Consider the following 18,734-nt stretch of genomic DNA (forward strand, 5'->3'; position numbering starts at 1 on the left):
TACAACAAACCCAAAACAAATCAACCAATAGTTTGCAATGGCTTTCAACTATTTAGGTTAGATCGTTGCTATAGAAGGTTAATCCAGAAAAGAGTTTTTGACGCACGAAATGCATAATGCGTTATACTCATTTTAAAACAAAATTTGCAAATTTCAGTTGACATTAAGCCTATAAGTTCTATACGTCCTTAATATTTCTCGTTGACTATTAACTAATCATTAGAAAGATTGGTTGTGAAAGAGGAAAATTGTGATGTTAGCATAACGTAATTTGATTCAGATTTACGTACATTTTACAAGTTTTGAATCGGTAAATATTTCTTTCATAGCACGAATTAAGTAAAAAGTTATATCACAAAAATACTGAACTCCGAGAACAATTCAAAAAGGAAAGTTCTTAATCAAATGGCAAAAATCAAAAACTCAAACACTAAACGAATTAACAACATATTGATTCAAAAGTTTGCAATGAATCTATGTGAAATCAGTTTTCAGTTCTAAAATTGTATTTTATGACTTAAAATAAGACCCCTTTGAGACTATTGATGTCACTATTGGGAAAGACACTTCTGTTGGTTTTTTCCGTTGTTCATAAAATTATATATGAATATAAGTCTTATTTTTCACTTCTAAAATTTTAGTTTATTACTTGAAGTTATAAACCTATGAGAGTATTTAAAAGACGTTTTTTAAGTGTTATCTGAAACAAGTGACCGATATTCAGAAATCGTTGATATAAGGAAGTAGTACGATGAGTAGGATTCATTTATTTTTAAAAAGAAGAAAATCAATATCTTACTTTTGAAAATATATTAGTTATGAATATTTTCAAGTACTATGACTTCTTTGCAATGTTAATCTGTAGAACACTTCCTCTAAAATGTTCATTATCATTGTTTACGTTATAACGTATATATGAGTAAATAAGAGTTGATTTTTTTTGCAATATACAAACAGGCACAGAGCTTCGCTGTTTCAGTTCAACACACCAACACTGCTGGTGATCCTATAGATTAATCTGTTGAAGAGTTGTCACTGGTTCAGACGTACTTATAAATATAATTATTTCTGTTACTGTATCTTACATTAATTTGTAGGATCCTTTACTATAGATAATTTAGCTGATCTGTAAAAATAACATCTTCATGCCTTATATAGCATGTACTGTAGTACGACGCTAGATTAAAACTGACGTGGAAAGGTAACACCCGGCAACCAAAAGCTTCATTTTATGAAGCCCAGGTGGTCATGTGGTCTAGCGCGCCGGATACAGTGCAGGCGATTTTTTGTCACGATATCTCAGTAGCATGGGTTCGAATCCCGGCGAGGAAAGAACACAAAATTGCGAAAGCAAATTTACAGATCTAACATTGTTGGGTCGATGTTTATACGAGTTGTATATACATGTACTGGTTGGTAGATTCCTATAGACTCTATATATATATATATATATTTATATATAGTTAACATGCTATGTAAAACTTTGCAGTTTAATGTAAGAAGCCAAAATTAATCATAACAAACGTCAACTCTAAATGAAGCTACTTATTTAGCTCATTTTTGAACGTCCGTATATATTTTTTTGTAGCAATTTTACTTGAATCTCTTAAGCTGAGATGTTTGAAATAAAGATTTGCAGACTCTTTTGAATTCATCAGTAATAAGTTCACTGAATTTAAATATACATCAATATTTTACTGTCATTGAATTGAAAATGAGAGGATGAAAAACAATGATTAAAGTGGTTTTAGTTTGTGTTAGTATTATTCCTTTCTATTTTTTTGTGATTTTATCTAGCGAACATTGCCTATTTAAATGCTCTTATGTTTACATAGCAATTATTTTTTTCTTAAGAAAATACTTAGATTCCAATACAAGCAGCTGATATAAGAGATAACAACAAGGAATCTCTGCAATTACTACTATATTCTGTGTCAGCACTGGAGTTTTAAATGTGCAACCAGTGCGTCAAAATATATACCATTATTATGTTACTAATTTAATATCTATTAACTTGCTGCGAAACAACGTTGCACAGCTATGTGCATCATCATAGAAGTCAATAATGTTAACCCTTGGTGCTACCAAAGTTGAATAAACAACACTTTCAAAACATTATTTCTGTGATCTTTTTTAAAATGCACTTCTTACCAACACTCTTAACAGAGTCTTTTAATTACGACAGGTCTAAAACTGTAAACTTAATTAGAACCGTCTGATCAATTTGTTCAAAACAGTAATCATAAACTATTAGCTGGTTAGAACTAAAAACGTTGATGCTGCGTGTAATAGATTCTCAGTTGGATGTAAATAGAATGATTTATTGTTAACTGAGTCTACATAAAACATAATTTACTCATCCTTTGATATACAGACTAAATAAACTTTAATCAATTATCGATATATTTCACTTACTACGAAGGAGATGCTTTACTTTTTATATTTCCTCAATATTGTTAGTTTTAAGTGTTGGATAAATAACAAAAAAACATCAATTGATCTTCGTTTGAATCAATATGACTTGATTTTTTAATTACTTTAATTTAAACACAGTTACTTAAATAAGATTGGGAAACAAGTTTCCAGAAAAGCGCTTCGGACGCCAAAAATTATTAAACGTGTTTTTTTCCCATTTTTTACATCACTGGGTCGATACCTCTGCTGGTGGACTATCAGTCCCCGAGGATATCATTACTATCATAGCTCAGTAGTCAGTGCTTCGGTACTGACATGATTAAACAAACTTTACTAAAATTGCCCATTTATAAATTTTGAAATTATTATGAAACAAAGGTTTCAACTCCCTCAGGCAAAGTTGGCTTTAGATGAATTTGGCTATTTATTTTAGGTATTTTTGACATGTAGCTCTTCAACGATTTTCGGTACTTATACATCTTTGGATTTCAAATGTTTGGTTTTGGGCGTTCCTGATGAAGGTAAATCCAGAAAAGCGCTTCGAACGCAATTAATTATTAAACGTGTTGTTTTCCATTTTTTACATCACTGGGTCGATACCTCTGCTGGTGGACTATCATTCCATGAGGGTATCATCAGCTCAGTAGTCAGTGCTTCGGTACTGACATGATTTAACAAACTTAACTAAAACTGTCCGTTTATAAATTTTGAAATTATTATGAAACTAAGGTTTCAACTCCCTCATGCAAAGTTGGCTTTAGACGAATTTGACTATTTATTTTAGGTATTTTTGACATACAGCTCTTCAACGGTTTTCGGTACTTACACATCTTTGGATTTCAAATGTTTGGCTTTGAGCGTTCATGATAAAGGTAAATCCAGAAAAGCGCTTCGGACGCAATAAATTATTAAACGTGTTGTTTTTGCAGCTTATATGAATCCCTTTCCACTTTGTGGTTGCGAGTGCTGCCTTGTAGCGGCATTAGTCTACTCTTTTTCAAAATCTACAAGGGTGTCTTTAACGTGCAAGAGATATGGCTCTCTCTTAACACGGGTTAGCCATTTATCGTCCCCTTCCGACAGACTATCAGCGTTTCTCCCTACTCAATTTCCAGTTCTAATTATATAAAAGATAAGCCTTTTCTTTTGATTCCTTTGTGGTTGATTGAAGTTTCACAATTCAAGAAAATGACAATTGCTTAGGGAAATATTTGTGTGTTGTTATTATAGCTAATACCAAATTTATATGATCTGATGTATTTCGTCCAGTGTATCTTTCAAGTTAGAGATTTAGCGCTATAGAACCAGGTTAAATCCACCATTTTCTACATTTGAAAATGCCTGTATCAGGTCAGAAATATGACAGTTCTTGTCCATACGTTTAATGTGTTTTATTATTTGATTTCGCCATTTGATTAGCGACTTTCTGTTTTGAATTTTCCTCGCAGTTCAGTATTTTTGTGTTTTTACCTTTTTCAACCATGCTCAGGAAATTAACTAGATTTTATATTCACTTGGTGCTAGATTAAATTTTCAAAGAAATAACTTACGCGATAACAGGTCACCCGAACATTCCAACCGCATACAATATTGGCCATCGGCACCAGCTTTCTTACTTTGAAATTTTACATTCTTAGCAGAAATCGTGCTTTTTTGAAATATTAAGCTTCACCAGCCCTACCCGGATCCCCATTCACTACAATCGAGAAGAGCTTGCTATCATGAGCATAAATGTCAGCATGTTTACAAGACAATACGTCAAGCTATTTTTTTAAATCTATTTATTGACAAATGAAATGTATTTTCTACATTCAATTCAGACTTTTATATATGAAATGCATCTTGACTCATTTATATATAAGGACATAGATGATACATACGGATTAGATAATTGATTGAATAAAAACGATCAATTTGATATGTTTTTCAAACATGTTGCATATCCCCATAAAACCCTGTGCACAACGTATATCTAACTTTACATTTTCATTTATTCATAAAAATGCAGGAAAACTGCAAAAAAAGATGTACCTCAGGGGGCTACTCTTTGTTTTTATTTGGGTTCAAGTTTACTAGTAATAAGAAACAGTACGAACACGAGGAACCGGAAATTACTGTTAAAATAGGCCAGCACTTTTGTTTTATAACATTTTAGCACAGCAGATGTATTTTTTCTTGACTTCAAAAAATCCGATAAGTGCAGACGTCAAACAATTGTCACAGCTTAGGCTTTTCAAGAAATGGGTTTTAAAAACGTTAATGCGGATTTCTGTTTTTAAATAAAAATAACGAGGACAAGGTTATAACCGGAAGGTCACGTCACATCTGAAGCCGAATTTCATTGGTAATTTCATTACAAAAAAGTATGACTACTATTGCATTGGAAAGGATAGACCGGTAGTACTGACAAATACAATTATTGACACTGTAAAAATGCTTGTCTGATTGGATCCAATTGAATTGTGTTTATAACACACACAACACACTTGGTGTTAAAACATTCGTCTACTCTTTATTAGAAAGTAAGGTGGAAAATATGTGTATGTGTAACATTCAACCAACAAACAGTTGAACCTCGCCATATTCTGTATATGCCGCCTGTCCCAATTCAGGAGCCTGTAATTCAATTGTTGTTGTTTGTTGCTGTATATCATATTTGTTTTTCATTCATTGTTTTTGAATTGTTTTATAGTTGTCATTTCAGGGCCCTTAATAGCTGACTTTATGCAGTATAGGATTTGAACTTGTTGAAGGCCGTACAGTGTTTAGTCTTTGAGACACACAAAGACTTGGTTTAACCTTGCCTTTTTGGGACTATATCTTGACCCGAATGGCATAACAAGAAGTTGCTAATGGTTTCTTTTCTTTTTGTGGCTGTCGTGGTCCTTCAGATAAAGACAAACTTTGTAGCTGTTGGTGTTTTAGGTTGTATTAATCAAAGAGGAATCTTGTAAGTCTTTAATTTGTCATTGTCTCGTGGTTTGTATACTCGTGATTATCTTAACTATGTTTTCTCATTGCAAAGCCGTGTAATTGTTCTAGTCGCTTTAAGATAATTTTGTTTTATGTAACCATTTTTAGCTCACCTGGCCCGAAGGGCCAAGTGAGCTTTTCCCATCACTTTGCGTCCGTCGTCCGTCGTCCGTCGTCCGTCGTCGTCCGTCGTCGTTGTTAACTTTTACAAAAATCTTCTCCTCTGAAACTAATTGGCCAAATTAATCCAAACTTGGCCACAATCATCTTTGGGGTATCTAGTTTAAAAAATGTGTCCGTTGACCCGACCAACCAACCAAGATGGCCGCCATGGCTAAAAATAGAACATAGGGGTAAAATGCAGTTTTTGGCTTATAACTCAAAAACCAAAGCATTTAGAGCAAATCTGATAGAAGTACAATTGTTAATCAGGTCAAGATCTATCTGCTCTCAAATTTTCAGATGAATCTGACAACCCGTTGTTGGGTTGCTGCCCCTGAATTGGTAATTTTAGGGATTTTTTTGCTGTTTTTGGTTTTTATCTTGAATATTATTATATATAGAGATAAACTGTAAACAGCAATAATGTTCAGCAAAGTAAGATTTACAAATAAGTCAACATGACCAAAATGGTCAGTTGACCCCTTTAGGAGTTATTGCCCTTTATAGTCAATTTTTAACCATTTTTCGAAAATCTTAGTAATCTTTTACAAAAATCTTCTCCTCTGAAACTCCTGAGCCAAATTAATCCAAACTTGGCCACAATCATCTTTGGGGTATCTAGTTTAAAAAATGTGTCCGGTGACCCGGCCAACCAACCAAGATGGCCGCCATGGCTAAAAATAGAACATAGGGGTAAAATGCAGTTTTTGGCTTATAACTCAAAAACTAAAGCATTTAGAGCAAATCTGACAAGGGGTAAAATTGTTTATCAGGTCAAAATCTATCTGCCCTCAAATTTTCAGATGAATCGGACAACCAGTTGTTGGGTTGCTGCCCCTAATTTGGTAATTTTTAGGAAATTTTACTGTTTTCGGTTATTATCTTGAATATTATTATAGATAGAGATAAACTTTGAACAGCAACAATGTACAGCAAAGTAAGATTTACAAATAAGTCAACATGACTGAAATGGTCAATTAAGGAGTTATTGTCCTTTATAGTCAATTTTTAACAATTTTTATAAAATTTGTAAATTTTTACTAACATTTTCCACTGAAACTACTTGGCCAAGTTCATTATAGATAGAGATAACTGTAAGCAGCAAGAATGTTCAGTAAAGTAAGATGTACAAACACATCACCATCACCAAAACACAATTTGTCATGAATCCATCTACTTCCTTTGTTTAATATTCACTTAGACCAAGGTGAGCGACACAGGCTCTTTAGAGCCTCTAGTTATGTTTTAAACCCATAGGGTAATTGGGACATATAAATATGGCCACCTAGGGGTGTATAAATACACAGCCAAGTCAGGTAGGAATGGGGAATGTTGAATACGATAACTCATGTTGAGAGATTGCTACAATCTCTGAACAATATAGATATAGGAAGATGTGGTGTGAGTGCCAATGAGACAACTCTCCATCCAAATAACAATTTATAAAAAGTAAACCATTATAGGCCTTCAACATATAGCACCGTTTCAACATCTCTTTAAGGGGTCCATATGATACATATTGCAAGGTAAACTCTTTTTTTTCAATCCAACATACCATTCAATTTTCCCGTCCATCATTTCAGCCGTTCACTTTGCAACACCTACATATTGAACTATAGATCTTAATATTTTTTGTCTTGAATATTCATGACATATTTGTCACTGGATGTTAATCAAGTAACAATCATTTGATCAATCTTTTATTTATGTATGGTATTTCATGATGAAAACAAATCGTCAGCACAGCGATGATAAAACGTTATAAATCGGATAAAGTTGACCCCTTCACTAAGCGATAGATAAGAAAGGATGCCTTAAATAAGTATAGATTGAACGTCCTTCACTCTGCGATAGATTTAAATGAGTGCCTTTAAGGAGTATAGATTGAACGCCTTTCATTCTGTCATAGATTTAAAGGAGTACATTAAAAAGGTATTGGTTGTACGTAATTGAAATTTCCCTGAGTTGAAAGTCAGTGTAAAAATGAAACAACTATGCGTTTCTATTACAGGTACTATCATATGTATTTGATTACTCCTGATTATGCTAAAGTGTATGTATAAAAAGGAGATGTGATAGGGTTGCGAAAGAGATATAAGTCCGCACGTATCCAATTTATGAAGAAGTGAGCAACTAGTAGTACGTCAATTAGTAAAACACATACTGTATAGTCAGCTATAAAAAGTCCGTATATGACAAAATGTGAAACAATTCATACGAGATAAGAGTCTGATTTATGACATAAAAAAACGTAAAAAACAACAGCAACCAACAACAACCACTGAATTACAGCGTTCCGTGTAGTTAACACGAAGTCTTTCAGTTGACCAGGTTTCAGAATAAATGCTATGTGTATCTGAGATTGATATATAATATATAGATATTGCCATGTTAGGCCATCAAAGATCATAATTGAGCAAAGCTAATCGATTTTTGATATGTCTACAAACTATATAATAAGTTATGGACAGACATGTTTACTGCCTTTCCATAGATTTTTACGACCCTTTTGCCACATTGATTTCTGATATTTCTTTACCAACATGTTACAAGATATTTGACACGGTTTTATTTGAAATCAATATCAACTCCTACTTCATGTCAGCAGATTTTATTTCTAAGTGATCAACATGAGTTTTAATGAGAGTAAATGAGTGCCTATTTGATGCAAAATTCAAATCTGTAATTTATTACTTTGTATTGAATGCCTCTATTATTTTTCATTAAATATAATTTTAGAGAAAACTTAATTTCCTAATTATATTATCTTATTTCATAGTATTGCGAAACTTTTGCACTTAACCGTTGCATTATGAACAATAGGTCATTTTTCATTTAATTTAATAACTGTTGCAACTGACAAGATTAGTGACAAAAGAAACAAGAAAATTTTCTAAAATTACTTTATTAAACATTTTTCTTCGTCTCTCTTTCAAACTTCTAAATAATTATAAATCTATTTTAGCCAAGTTAAAGTTTCGCCGTCAGTACTATAATCTGATTAAAGACAAATGAATAAACTGAAAATAATTGTTACTGCAACAAACCAATTCGTCGCAGATTGTATTATCGTTTATCTTAAAATGTATCAATAAAAAAGATAATTAGTGCTGGGTGGAGTCTTATTACTGTCGTTGATTATTTTTGGTACAATACATAATTAATTTTGTCATTTTGTTAAATTGTACATTTAGATTTTTTTTATCTTGGAAAGGAGAAAATAACAATCTAAAGCAGTCCAAAATTTATTTAAGCTAAATTAAAAAGCAATCACTGAAACAGGTATGTAAAAATAATCCACCAACACTCGATGAAATTTAGTGATTTATAATTTTAAACCACTGTAATTGTAATTACAGAGCAACGATCACACAAGAAAGAGTTCCATTAAACATGCTAGCTATAGGAGTGCTATAGTTTAAACCGTGAAAGAACAGAGCTCTAAGCAATCCAACGAAGAGACCATTTCGTACTCCTAAACATGACAATCCCTAAAACAATTCTAATGTTCATTGTTAGTAGTTATTTCGTTAGAAATATTATTCAGTTGAAATGATTTTCATTCAATATTTGCATTTTGTTCTACAACTTATTCCTTGTAATTTTCAAAGATATAATTGCTTGATACCACATTGTAGAACTGCCTATACACGACGATAATCACCAACATTAAGATTAAATGCATTCAACCACTTTTAAACAATATCTTAATGTTTTTGCAGCAAGTTACTCTAGATTTCAATCCTATCAACGAGAAGTGGCGTAAGGTCGATTTGCTTTGCAAAGAAGAACATATCGTGCTTGCGGAAGAACTCGCTTCAGCATAGCTGTTTTTACAAACATTTTTGTTAAGAATCTTCAAAGCTTCACAATTTCAATATCGGTTAATAACGACGACCAAACAACATTTTTAAATATAATACGATTTGGTTTTAAATATATTATAAACATACAAACTGGTCTGCCCAAGAGGTCCTGCCCTATGCCACATCTTAACGACTTCATAGTAATTCATAATGTGATCATTGCATGCATTTTGGTATTGCACAAGAAGTCCAGTCTTAGAGTAACAAGTCCTGAAAGACCCTTCATATATTGTACACTTTTCTACATTCTATTATAGACGGTCACAGATTGCTAACAATTCAACTAACAGTGAACAAAACTAAAACGACAAAATTTAAAAGATTACGGAAAATATCACTACAAACCTTTGACTGCCGTTATCGTTGCAGTAGCACAGTTTCTCAAACCCCGTCACAGATCCTTCATGTCCGCTTTCTTAATACATGACATGCTTAGTATTGTCATGTTTCCTGTATTTGACTTTTAGTAGTTAGGTCCTGACATGATTTATAATAAACTATCTAAATTTGCCCGTATATCGTCAAGTTATTGGAATTCCAATGGGTACTAACTGTGCACCACTTATTGCGGACCTGTTTTTTTTGTATTGTGAGTTACAATTTATGACTAAAATTAGCAAAGACTCATCGAAACAACATTTGATACAAAAATTTAACAATACTTTTAGATATTTGGATGATATATTGGCTATCAATAATGACGACTTCAGTATGTATACTAAAGAAATTTATCCTGTTGAACTTACTTTAAATAAAGCTTATACTAACAATGACCACTGCCCTTTCTTTGATCTTGATATCTATATCATTAACGGGAAGCTTAAAGTCATAAGAAACGAGTGACCGGTGAAAAATAATGTTCTTCCAATTCTTGAACCAATGCATACAAACATCATAAACTTAGTCTTTGTGCGCGAATTTATCATTGTTTTCGTGTAAATTTCGTATAATTGTCAATTTTTTTTTCAATCGGTCAGTGTTGTTGTGAAAATATGGCAGGTAATTAGCACCTGAGATCACCCCCAGTTTTTTGGTGGGGTTCGTGTTGTTTATTCTTTAGTTCGTGTGTGCTGTTGTTTGTTTGTCTTTTTCATTTTTAGCCATGACGTTGTCAGTTTGTTTTAGATTTATGAGTTTGACTGTCCCTTTGGTATCTTTCGTCCCTCTTTTAATTAAAGTTCGTGTTTTGAAGCCGAAGTATAACGATTGTCACCTGTTTGTCAACAATCAACAAAAAATCAACATAAGCCCGGAAATTGAGCACGTGTTTAACATGTAAATTCAGATAATAGTTTATTTTAAGGACATTCATGCGTATTGTAATCACCAGATTTTTACGAGATGGGTCACACTGAGGTGACTATGCATACGGAAAATATGTCGGGGGAATTGCTTCCTGGAAGGGAGCAATTGAAATAAAGTAAACTTCTTCTAAATATGAATAAATTAAAGAATTTTCTTCAGAAAAAAGTATATGTACATAAGTTTTATAATGAAAACTATCCATTGAGTTATAAAAAAAACATATGCATTATGTTTTTGATTTGAGGTTTCTTAGGACTTTAATTCAAAAAATTATGATAAAAGAGATGATTTTTCATTTCCTATCTTAATTATCTATTTTAGATGGTGACGTTCTCCTGTCACCATCTTATGGTGTTTATATATCTCAACTTGTACAATTCGCTCGTGTATGTAACAACGTATTAGATTTTAGCGAGAGAAATTTATGTATTACTGAAAAATTATTACACCAGGGTTTTCGATATCACAATTTAGTCAAAACATTTACTAAATTTTATCATCGGTATAAGGAAGTAATTCGTAAATATAACTCAACATGCAGACATCTTATACGTTCGGGTATTTCACATCCAATCTTTTATGGTATGTTCTTTACAAAGCACAAAAATGACAGTATTCACCTCAAAAGCTTACAAAACCTTTAAACAGACTTATTAAGAAGGGATATGGTTACGATACGGTTGTCAGGTCATTAAAGATTGCACATTTTGGCTTAAATATTGATTCACTTATAGGGTATTCGCATCGAAACAAAACACATTTATTTAAAAAAAAACCAGTTGTTGGCATGACACGGGTTATGTCCTTTTCATATATGTTATGATGGTATGATACTAAACCCCTAACGGGAGGGATTGAGCCTGATATCCATATGATGAAGACATAATCTTTCAATCAGTTTAATTGAGGTCTGGAGCTGTCATGTCAGTTAACTGCTAGTAGTATGTTCTTATTTATGTATTATTGTCATTTTATTTATTTTCTTTTGTTACATCTTCTGACATCGGACTCGGACTTCTCTTGAACTGAATTTTAATGTGCGTATTGTTATGCGTTTACTTTTCTACATTTGCTAGAGGTATAGGGGGAGGGTTGAAATCTCATAAATATGTTTAATCCCGCCGTAATTTTGCGTCTGTCCCAAATCAGGAGCCTCTGGCCTTTGTTAGTTTTGTATGATTTTTAATTTTAGTTTCTTGTGTATAATTGGGAGTTTAGTATGACTTCCATTATCACTGTACTAGTATACACATTTTTAAAGGGGCCAGCTAAAGGACGCTCACGGGTGCGGGAGTTTCACGCTACATTGAAGACCCATTAGTGGCCTTCGGCTGTTGTCTGTTCTATGGTCGGGTTGTTGTCGCTTAGACACATTCCCCATTCCCTTTCTCAATTTTACCGTTTATAAATTTTGAAATTACACAGAAACTAGGTTTCAGCTCCCTCAGATAAAGTCGGCTATTTTTAGGTACTTTTTAGTTTATAGCTCTTCATTTTAGTCATTATACATCGTTGGCTTTATGATATTCGGCTGATGAAGTTAAATCCAGAAAAGCGCTTCGGACGCATGAAAGTCATAACGTTTTGTTTTCAATTATGTAATTTTATGAGACGCTCTTTGCATCATTTGATGTTTAAAACAGCGTTTAAAAAAACCAATCGCTATCAGTCGACGGAACAAAAAAAATAACTCCCGTTTTCCCGACTTAGTACGGCATTTTCCAATGAAAATGGTAGGTTTAACCTGGTTTTATTGCTAGCTAAACCACCCACTTGTATGACAGTTGTTTAAATTCTATTGACAAACATTGGATGAGAAACTTAAGCAGACAAAATAAGTTAACGTGACAATAATTGGGATCCAAACTTTGTACTTAACATACATCAAACACAACCGACTAAAAATCAATCAAACACACTAAATAATTTTACAAAGACGCCAACAAAAAATGTTTAGTATATGTATATTTTACTTTTAAAACAACTCTGATCATCAAAGACGATTTAGTCGGACTTCTTACTTTTGATTAAGGAGGATGTTACCGGATAGAACATCCTTAGAATATTAGGAATGAAAATAAAACTTTATAAATTCCGTGCGTCTGAAGCGTTTTTTTCTTTATTTACCCTTGTCAGGAATGCTAAAACGCAGAGACTTGTAAGACAAGGATGTGAAAATACGTAGACACGTTAGTAGCTATATGACCAAATTCTTTGAAAATACTTTGGCGACACGAGTACTCTACAAGTTAAACCAAATAGCAGAAGAAAATAATGATCCCAAGAAAGAGGCAATATTTAGTATATAGTGTTATAATTATAAGAAAAATAATGAGAAAGAAAGAAGGTAAATGAAAATAATGAAATAAATAACGTAAAGCTGAGTTTCTACATGTTGACTCTCCGCAATTTTAACTGTTTCCTAATTATATTGCAGACAATACCTATATATAAACTGAAAAAATGTTATGTTAGTAGGAAAATGAACTTTTTAATTTTTTTAATTACTTAATATAAATGTAATATTAATGAGACAAAAACTTACCTAATCTTTAACGTGGTGATCCTTTCTTCGATCCTTTCTTCTAGTGAACAAGTGTGATCTTTAACGTGGTGATCCTTTCTTCACGTGAACAAGTGTGATCATTATATTAGCTTTAGTCAGTTAAGCTACTTAGTTACAACGCAAGGGATTCAGTATCACAAATCTTTAACCAATTTAACAGAAGAGAAATGCACATCAATTCTCAACTGGTATTATCAGATTCCTACCTCTTATAAACGACTTTAGCAAATTTTATACTAATATTAATCCCGAAGAAAAGATTTAATGTTTATTTGCAATTCTCTCTGTTGATGTTAATGTCAGATATTTATTTCTGGAAAGTTTATTCTGTAATATTATCGTTTAATCTAGGATTATCTTGATTATATTTGGAAATTTCATCTTCACACACTCATTAATTTTATATGAAAAGAAATTCAATATATATAACATTTCCTTGAAAGTTTAACAAGGACTTAATTGATAGCTCTTTGTCTTTTGTTCATAAATGGGATGTAAATGATACTGTTGAAAGATCTTGCATACAATTGATTAAAAATCTGTGATGGTATTGTTGCAGGAGATATAATGAATATATGCTAATCGTCCAGTGTCAAATATGGCGTATAATATAAAAAAAGAAGATGTGGTATGATTGCCAATGAGACAACTCATCTCCACAAGAGACCAAAATGAACCAACATAAATTAACAACTATAGGTCACCGTAAGGCCTTCAACAATCAGCAAAGCCCATACCGCATTGTCAGTTATAAAAGGGTCCGAAATGACAATGTAAAACAATTCAAACGAGAAAACTAACGGCCTTATTTATGTACAAAAAATGAACGAAAAACAAATATGTAACACATAAACAAACGACAACCATTGAATGACAGGCTCCTGACTTGGGACAGGCACATACATACATAATGTGGCGGGGTTAAACATGTTAGCGAGATCCCAACCCTCCCCTAACCTGGGACAGTGGTATAACAGCAAATATGCTGAACGATATTTGAAATAGAACGTACTCGGTAATAGGTTGACAAGTTGCTGTGTATATAAAAAAGAAGATGTGGTATGATTGCCAATGAGACAACTGTCCACAAGAGACCAAAATGACACAGACATTAACAACTATAGGTCAACGTACGGCCTTCAACAATGAGCAAGACCCATACCGCATAGTCAGCTATAAAAGACCCCAATATGACAATGTAAAACAATTCAAACGAGAAAACAAACGGTCTTGTTTAAATAAAAAAAAAATGAACGAAAAACAAATATGTAACACATAAACAAACGACAACCACTGAATAACAGGCTACAGTGTGTTTATTTATTTTACATGTAAAGGGGAGGATTGAGATCGCACAAAACGTGTATGCAAATGTTTGCACCTGTCCTAAGTCAGGAATCTGATGTACAGTAGTTGTCGTCTGTTTATGTAGTTCATATGAGTTTCTCGTTTTATATAGATTTTACCGTTGGTTTTCTTGTTTGAATGGCTATACGCTAGTAATTTTAGGGGCCCTTTATGGCTTGATGTTCGGTGTGAGCAAAGGCTTCGTGTTGAATGCCGTACTTTGACCTATAATGGTTTACTTTTATAAATTGTAACTTGGATGGATGGTTGTCTCATTGGCACGCATACCACATCTTCCTATATCTATTAACCCCACCGCATCTTTTGTGCCTATCCCGCTGGCCGTTGTTAGTCTTGTGTGTTTTTGAATTTTGGTTCCTTTATGTTTTTTGAGTTTTTTGTGGCGTCTTTTTCGCTTAACTATCATACATGATTGTGTAGGGGTCAGCTGAAACCCGCCTCCGGGTGCTGGATTTACTCGCCGTGTTTACGGCACATTGAAGGCCATGTGCTGTTTTTCTGTCTGTGGACAGGTTATTGCCTCTTTCAGACCATCCTCGTTTCTATTATCAATTTTATTTAGTGACTACAATACACATATAATGTTCTGTGTATCTTGATGTCGGACTTGAGCCAACAGCCAACTGTGTCATTTGAAAGGAAGCTTTATTTATCTCTATTTGGAGAGCCCATAAATTATGTATAAGGCCGTTAGTTAACTCAATTGGACTTTCATATTTTTCATTTCGGGGCCTTTTATTGCTTATATCCACTTACTTTGAACAGCGGTGGATAATTGTCTTATTGACAATCGTACTGCATCTCCTTATATTTATATGTATATGTAAATATTTTTGACGTTTTAGTTGTACTTGTGTTCTTCGGTGTTATTATATTAGTTTAGTGCATATAACGTTTAACTGATTTGTTAAAATCTATTATATAACCATCCCTTCATTTTCCTACTTTTCGTTTATGATAAAACAGAATTCCGTGGTAACAACCTGAAAAGATAACTGTAATCTAATTACAGACAAAACTTAAAAGATGCATTTTGTTTATTTATTAAGTACAGCGTTCTCTATATCGTGTAATTAGTAAGAATGTCTTTCAACCATGATGTAAAATAAAAGGCTGTGCACATTATCAAATCCGATATCGTTAGTTGTTGACCAACGCTGTAGTAATTTCCACCTTGTTTTCTGTATTGCTATTGAGAACGGAGAATGTGAATTGTTATGAGATATTGAACATTCGTTACGGAGAATGTGATTGGTTATGAGATATTGGACATTCGTTACGGAGAATGTGATTGGTTATGAGATATTGAACATTCGTTGACCTACAGTTGTTTACATCCTTGGCATTTAGTCACTTGTCTCTCTGCCAATTAAACCACATCTCCTTGTTTTTATAAAATGGTAGTAAATCAATGTTTGCAACTTCCTTAGGTCAACTATGCTATAATGACACAAAAATCAACAACCAATATCGCCGAACTACGAGGAAATCATGATAAATAGATTTTTGTTTGTTTTTAATGCAAAATTATGATTAAGTATGTTCAATTGGTACGTTGGTTCTTATACATCCTTGGCTTTTAAGGGCATATGATTCAGTTTCGATATCACGATGGAACCTTATATATATATTTCTTTCCTTTGGATGGACACACCTAACTTTTTTTATTTCAACAGATAAACACAAGTGGATTTTTGTAAAAAAAAAATGTTTGGAAATAATTAATTATAAAAAATCCTAAAAAAAATCATGCATGCGCTTCTAATTTCGCGTCAAGAAACTCGTGCAACGTCAAAACTCTGCGATGTTTTATTGTCTGAAGAAATTCTGGTACTAGTTTTGATTTGTCGATTCAAAAAGGAGGGAAGCATGATAAGCAATGAATTGAATATAAGTCATGATTTGATGAAAAAAATAAAGAAAATATGTATTTTTAAGAACCGTCAGTGTTTATATCCTTTCGGACATGTGTTATAAAATTGGTTCTAAAGTTTAAAAAAAAGATGGACAATAATCTGTGTATTAGTAATAGTAATCTTTATACAAATATACTAAAATATAGACAAATTTTAAACAATAGAACGACATCTAACAGAGGAGATTGGTATAAAAGATAATTAAAAATTTATCATTTAGTGATATTCACACAAATAACTGAAACATTGACTACAGAACAACTTCTTTTAAATAAAGATTTCACTATTGATAGTTCACTTATATTGTTCGGTGCTGTCTCGTTGGCTGTAACGTATTTTTTATTCCGCATTTTTTTTTAGATAGTATCATATGTAGTCTGATTTACTGATTTTGATAAGAAACAACAGTATCCAAAAATAAGAAACAACCACTTAAAAGGCCAGAATAATTATATTTTCTAGTGGTAATTATCAGCTGAGACCTCACTAGATATATGTAGAGGGAAGATACATCAAGAATATTGAGAATTAAACGGTCTTAATACCACTGAGTTTGGTCTTGTGTCACATAAACAATTGACATTGGTCATCTACAGTTTAATTCACACTTTATAGGCGAGTGACATTTTCAGAAAAGACGCTTTGTTAGTGACTTTAATGCACCCACCTAACACACAGCTGAATTTATTATATGTTATAGTATAATATCTGAACTTCCTTTTTTGGTCGGTCGTAAAAAAATCGTACGGTGCTATTTTTGTAAAAATTGAATTAAAATCTAGAAATAATTCCAAATTGAAAAATGACCAACAGTGTTGAAGCGTGAAAAATTTACATGTAGCTTTATTTTCTGTTGTCACAATGCAAAAATTATGTACGTTTAACATGTCAATGTATAAAAAAATACTTTTCAAAAATAAAAGAAGTAATTTTTGCGAGAAAAAAAAAAGATTTTTGTAACATTTTTGGAATTTTTTATAAAAATGGTGCCAATTTTCTTATTTTTCTTCATTTCTTAGATATTTTCGGCTTGAAACCCAAATTAATGATGCTCGTATTATTCAAAAGTTTATTACTCGTTTAATAAATATTGTTATCACTGTAATATTCTGGATTTTATACACTTTTACACACTCCCCCTTTTCAATCAAATTTCCGAAATCGCTTTCTCTGTAAGTTTCCCTCACGTTAACGGACCTAAACGCTTCGAAAAAGAGTATGAATAACCATGAAGGCAATTTTTTTGGTTCAAATATTGCGCAAAGTATTAAAAAAAATCAAAGGACCATAGAAGCTGAGATGTCAACGTGTTTTTTTTTAGTCTTGGTAGAAAACCAATATCTTATTATTCTTGGTCAATTTGCACTTACAAAAGGCAGAGATTATGAATAACTATTGTCTCAATTGATCAATGCACATTTTAGTTTTGCAACTAAAAGTACGCAAAAATGTGTCAAATCTGATATTTTCCCCATGTACTTGAACGTGAGATATGTCCACCTTTTAAATTTCCTACCGTTTTAACCAGCGCATACGGTAGACCTATTAATGATGCAAAGTTGGTCAGTATTTTAGAGGAAGCATAGTGTATGTGCTAGGGCCACGTCAAGAGCCTGTATGTTGACATGCTATAAATACTTTAATATATGGGGATATCTATTCATTCAGTTGACATTTATTGTATTTCAAATATCTACGAAGAATTAAAAAATTGTCCTACCTCAGGCGTATATATTACCTAAGCCGTATTTTACATAGGATTACGTGTTTTTAAATATTCTTCGAAGTTTTACTTGGTTCGAGCGTCACCGACGAGTCTTATGTAGACGAAACGCGTGTCTAACGTAAACAATCGATCATATGCCGGATATCTTTCAAATTGATTTGTTATTCATTATGGTTGTCGTTAGTTGCTTTTTGTGATTTTTGCTTTTGTTTGTAGTTTTGAGCATGAATCAAGCTTTTGGGTATCTAATTAAAATTGTGATAGAACCTTTATAGCTTATTATACAGTGTTGGCTATTGCTTCTTGATTTAGGCCATACGATAAGCTATAGTTGTTTACCTCAAATCATTTAGTCTCTGGTATACAAATATCATAGTGTCCTTTTAATCATACTTATCAAAGGTACCGGGCTTATAATATGATATCTTCAGGCTTCT

At 32.7% G+C, this 18,734-nt stretch overlaps 1 protein-coding gene across 4 annotated transcripts in view; it reads right to left on the reverse strand.

The window, feature by feature from the left end:
- LOC143065277 (neuronal acetylcholine receptor subunit alpha-10-like) overlaps positions 1-18,734 on the reverse strand; it is a 95,831-nt gene that overhangs the window by 29,320 nt on the left and 47,777 nt on the right. Inside the window, exon 1 of one of the 4 annotated variants that reach the window (XM_076238751.1) lies at positions 13,267-13,536. The exons of 2 other annotated variants lie outside the window; for them this stretch is intronic. The gene's annotated coding sequence lies outside the window, so the exon portion shown is untranslated. Of the gene's footprint in view, positions 1-3,965; positions 4,065-13,266; positions 13,537-18,734 lie in introns of those variants that run through there. One more of the 4 variants, XM_076238753.1, reaches the window with a different exon arrangement.

This window comes from Mytilus galloprovincialis, chromosome 2 (genome assembly GCF_965363235.1).
Source record: "Mytilus galloprovincialis chromosome 2, xbMytGall1.hap1.1, whole genome shotgun sequence".
In the NCBI taxonomy this organism is placed as follows: domain Eukaryota; kingdom Metazoa; phylum Mollusca; class Bivalvia; order Mytilida; family Mytilidae; genus Mytilus; species Mytilus galloprovincialis.